The sequence below is a fragment of the Gossypium arboreum genome, chromosome 11 (genome assembly GCF_025698485.1).
Source record: "Gossypium arboreum isolate Shixiya-1 chromosome 11, ASM2569848v2, whole genome shotgun sequence".
Taxonomy (NCBI): Eukaryota; Viridiplantae; Streptophyta; class Magnoliopsida; order Malvales; family Malvaceae; genus Gossypium; species Gossypium arboreum.
The window spans coordinates 51,412,079-51,418,078 of record NC_069080.1 but is presented as its reverse complement, the minus strand read 5'-3'; positions in this window follow the sequence as shown (position 1 = coordinate 51,418,078).

The following is a 6,000-nucleotide window of genomic DNA, read 5'->3' as shown; positions in this document are numbered from 1 at the left end:
AAACATACAACCGTAACATTTCATTTCTTTTACATCATTACTCACACGAGTTGTGAAATGAGCCGCTCACACGAGCTGTAAGTTGAAATGTAAGCTACACGATACTGCTCACATGAGCTATGGAGTATCCGCCAGAAATGCAAGACCTTAGCTATCGGTAGGGCATTCAAGACCAGCACTAGAAACATGAAAACCCTAATGACATGTCATTTGTATCCTACGAATTCTTAAGGTTCAAACACGTCTCCATAATCGTCAATTCGTCAAAATGTGGACATAATCATATATATATATTGATTCATTTACATTAGAACAACACATTAAACATTCAATTTAATCAACATGGAAGTGATTATATTTCATACGAACTTTCCTGGCTAAATTGCAGAAATGACTAAGAACAGAGGCTATTTTGTAATTTTCTTTTCTCCTTGATTTTCCACTTGTTCTTGATCTAAATTAACAATTTAATCAAATTCATTAATTTAGACAGCAAAACTAATTATTTTGTGCAATTTATTCATTTTTTACATTTTTACAAATTACCCTCAACTTTTTATTTTTATTCAATTTAGTCTCTATGTCCATTATAGCCCACTTTTGTAACAATTTCACACCAAGTCCTTGTATTTTTATTATTTCAACAATTTAATCCCTAATCATTAAATTCATCAAAAAAAACTTAACAAAATACTTATAAATAACAAATAATACCTCAAATTCATCATTTAACATCTAAAATTACAAGGATTCATCAATGGAAACATTCAAAATCTTTCACAGTTTCAAAAACGAAGGTACGAGCTAGCTAGACATAATTGTAACAATATCAAAAACATAAAAATTATTAAAAACAAACCTCAAAATCTTTCACATGCATCAAAGATTGTTTGGCCGAACCTCCCATGCTCCAAAAATGGAGTTTCTCTCATCCAAGAAGAAGAACATAACAATATATGTTTTTACCTTTCTTTTATTTTATTTATTACTTATTATAAAATTTACTAATATTAAAATATATCATATAAACTAAAACAAATAATCACCAACTGTCCACTCATTTATAATATGGTATATTTACCATATTAGTCCAGGAATTTACTTTTTCATAGCTATTAAACACATTTAGTTAGTAGAATTCAACTTTCACATTTTTTACAATTTAGTTCTTTTTGCTTAATTAAACATCCAAACATTAAAATTTCTTAATGAAACTTTAATACAACCTTAATAATACTTCGTAAATATTTATAAAAATATTTACGGCTCGGTTTATAGAACGAGGTCTTGATACCTCATTTTCTAAAACCACTTAACTTTAGGATCATACCACTTGAACCTAATTAATCGTTCATATAACATAAATTACCATATCCAAAACCTTTCTAAAACCATATTTGACTAAAAAATATTAAATAATAATATTTATGAGCTTACTCGTCAGATTTGTGGCCCAGAAACTACTATTTTTGACACCACTGAAAAACGGGCTGTTACAACTATCCCCCCTTACGAAAATTTCGTCCTCGAAATTTCTCACCTGATAAAAGCCATCAAGTTGAGTCTTTCTCTCACCTTTTCAATGGTAGTCCATAAACAAAATAGTTCATAACTCGTCTCCAATCAGAACTCATATTAGAACTAGATACTATACCTTGACTTAACTAAACATCTATGATGCTCTCCTGTCATAACTTTATCATTAGTAGCATAACTACCGAGAAATTCCCAGCAATTATATGTCCAAACATAACTGAAAACCTAGATTATCAGATTTTAGGCACATTAGACAATTCATAGCATTTAGCTAAAGTTTGTAATTTTCATAACAGACTCTAACTGATGTTTCCAATACATATGCACCTATAACCCTCAATTGATAAACATTCCATTTCATGAAAAGCTTCAAACAATATCATTTAAATACAAGTGTGATAGCTGCAACTATCGAGATGACTTTATCCTATAATAACATTTTATGATTATAACTGATCTTATTGATATATCAATGTATCATGTCTTCTAGAATATGAATTTTCCATCTTGATTATCCATCTATTTGCCTATGAATTCGTACAATGAACTCAAATACATACTACTCAACTAACTTTTCAAATGATTAATCTGTTCTGACTAAAACAAATGAGTCAATCTTAATAATAGGATAATAACATTTCAGGATAATTCTTTCTTCTTGCTGTCAAGATAACCCAGACATATAATCAATCATAGTTTCCTTAGAATAATAATTAAAGATAACCACAAACTGTATTAACTCACTAAAAATATGACACTCGTTATGAATCGTTGACATAATTCTAGATTACCTAAGTAATAAGAACCAATATTCAAGGTTAAGCTCGATCTTCCACCATCTATACTTTTTTCGTTACCTACCCTTTTCATGAAAGCTAGAAATGGGATATATAATGAAACTATTTCAATTATTAACATCAAAGCTTTCAAACATACTGAATCCATAACTATCAGATGAAATAGAAGAATTATTTTTCTCCTTCCTCTGAAAATCTTCTTCAAACTGAGCCCTGTGCTCTAATAAGATAGATGGTACAACCATATTTCTAAAACAATGTCTCAAGTACCAGTAATGCACCCCAAAGCAAATAAGAAAACTCAATCTAATTCCAGTAACAATAAGTGCAGCAACATGTCATCTATAAAGTTGAGATTTGTATCAGCATGCTCCCATGATCTAGCTAAGAATTATTACCGTAACAGATATAATTATCTCAAGCCAATATATATCTTTTATAGATGAACTATATTTGATATAATAAGAACAATAAGAAATCTGAGATAATAAAGTCTAAGATGTAAAAATATACTGAATTTTCGAGAATATAACCATATGAATTGATAAAGAGATCGATGATACCCTAACGAAAATCCAGAAAAAGAACATCGCTCATACACACTAGAACCAGTTGTGACAGAGACAACATAAATTGCACATATATATATAAAGCAAAGCAACAACCTATAGAAGTAGATTAATAGCATCATATGAGTCTTATCATTATATCTTTTACCAAACATAATGAAATAGAATGCCCAAGAAAAATAGAGCAATGTTGATCATTAATCAACCAGACTAACAATAACTCTGTCTACTGTTTGTCTCTGAAGATAAAAGAACATATAAAATACCCAGAGGAGATTGTTGTAAGATACTCGGCCATAATAGCTACATTCAGATATATTTTCAGTTCAAACACTATCCCACTGACTACTAATGTCATCGATGATCCAATATTATCCCATTCCACTAAAGAAACCAATTTAGAAGAAATCCCAGTTAACCCGTTCTTTAGATACCATCGCTGACAAAATCGATTACCAACGAATAACTTCTTCTTTAGTTATTAACAAATTTTTGGCTCTGATCACATTATTACTCAATTAACTGCTGAGCTCTTCAGTTCCCTTTTTTGCAAACTTAAACAACATAAATCTTGTTTAAATTCCATTGTATAAGACTTTAAGGGTGAGCGGGTGGAGGTCGTAAAGCCTCTAAATCTAGTACGCATATATTCACATCAAGCATCACTTTGATTATCAACATAACTTTATGAACCTGTACCCTTACCTTCATGAGTGTTTACCTGTAACACCTCTCACCCGTATTCAACATTGGAACAGGGTTACGAGGTAGTTCTGGACTTACATCAAAAACAATCATACAATTTGGAGTCATAAATTTTAACCAAATTTAAAACCATTTGCATTCAGTCATAAAGTCCCTAATACGAACCTACGAGGCTCAAATCATGCTTTGGAAGTGGTTTGGGAATAAACCGAGAACCTTGGATTTTTTTGCATAAACAGGAGTCACACGCCCATGTGGTTTGGGACACGCTCGTGTGGTCACACACCCCTGTGTCCCTAACCCGTGTAACTCCCTGTTTTGTAAGGCATGAACAAATTGAAGTCACACGGCCTATGTGGTTAATTAATATTCATAAAATAGCTGCAGACTTCACATGGCCAGAATACACGCCTATGTTTGAGCCCGTGTCCCTCACATGGCTGAGGCACACACTCGTGTCTCTACTCGTGTGCTCAATTCTAAGCATTATGTTTCTCGAAAATTAAGGTGCAGGGGACAGATGGCCAAAACACATGCCCATAGGTTAGGCCGTGTGTCACACGCCCGTGTGTCTACTCATGTGGACAAAGTAAAGGCTATTTAACAAGCCATTTGCCACCCTCATTCACACATACACATACATCAATTTAATGGCCTAAATCATGGTATACTTAGGTAACCAAAACATCCACGATCATGGGCAACACATGTCAATGCAATACCATCATCTATTGTGCTCATGACATTTCATTATGGCAAATCAAATATACCAACTGCACATTCAATAACACCCCTAAGTCTACTTTCAACTTGCATTCACTTATCAAGATCGACTAGCATACCAATGACCAAAACTCATCCATTTCACAACAAGTCATTAAGCCACAATCAACATTTAGCAAACCAATATAAACCACATCACCAAGAGACATTTGTACATACATGCATATATATGTAGAAGCTTACAATTAATTTAACCAAAATGGGCCAAATTACATGGCTAAACACCAAATCAAGCCTTTGACAATTACAAGCCAATACATTTGGCCAAAATCATAATGACACATAAAACAAAATGACCAAGTCCCTATACATGGCATATACTCAAAACGTTTAAATCATCGATACCAAAAATGACAGTTTGATAGTGTGATGCGATATCTGACGACCTCCCACCCGAGCTAGCTTGGTAACACTATAAAACATGAAAAAATAAAACAGAGTAAGCTATATAGCTTAGTAAGCTCGTATAAAGAAATAAGCAAATCTTACCATACATTTAACATTCAAGTAATGTAATAAAAGATAATGTAATTTACCATAATCTCATGACCATAATTCATTCCATCACAAACTTACCTTGAAATCATCATTTCACGAATTTAATAATCATAAGCTTTGTGTACATACCTGTACCATCTCGTAATAATTTTATACTTATTCTCATCGTTGACATACTCGATGAACCACTCGGAATAATAATATTGAATACTTGGGAAATCTTGCACACAAGGTGCCACATATATAGCCATTGCTACCTATATCTCATAACACATATATGCTCGCTCTCGAGCCATCAACGGGCCTGCTCACACAAGCTGTCAGTCAAGACATAGCTACACGGTGCTGCTCTCACAAACTGTCAAGTAACCGTAACATATGCCAGTATATTTAGCCACCGGTAGGACGTACAGGACCAGCAACCGGATCACATAACATAATACCTTAGCGACATGTCACTTGTATCCTAATCTATTCCTAAGGTTCGATTGGGAGATCTCACTTGCCAAAATGTCATCAAACGTGTCTATAGAGTCGTTTACACAATTCATACAAAAATTAAAGCATTTTAAATAAATCTATAATAAAGCTTATTGACATACGAACCTACCTAGGTTACAAAAAACGACGAAAAGGATCTATTCGTCAATTACTTTGTTTTTCCCCTGATCTAGATTTGAACTTCATTTTTCTTGATCTATAATACCACATTTAACTCATTTAATCATCAAGCTATTCAATTCAATCCAAAATCACATTACAACAAAAATTACATTTTTGCCCTTAATATTTCAACATTTTATAATTTAGTCCCTAGGCTCATAAAATGAATTTCTTTCAATTTCTTCCCAACCCAAGCCTAGCCTAACCTTACCCTTACTCATTAAATACCACATTTCTCATTTATTCACACTTTACCACACACTTTACAACATTTTACAAATAAGTCCCTAGTTAACATTTTCATCAAAAATCACTTTACAAATGTTGTTTATTTAACAACAAACATGCATTTTCTATCATCAAACATCAAAATACATGCATATTCAACATAGGTAAAATTTTAGACTCTAAATTTCTCTCAAATTAGTCCTTAAAATAGCTAGATCATG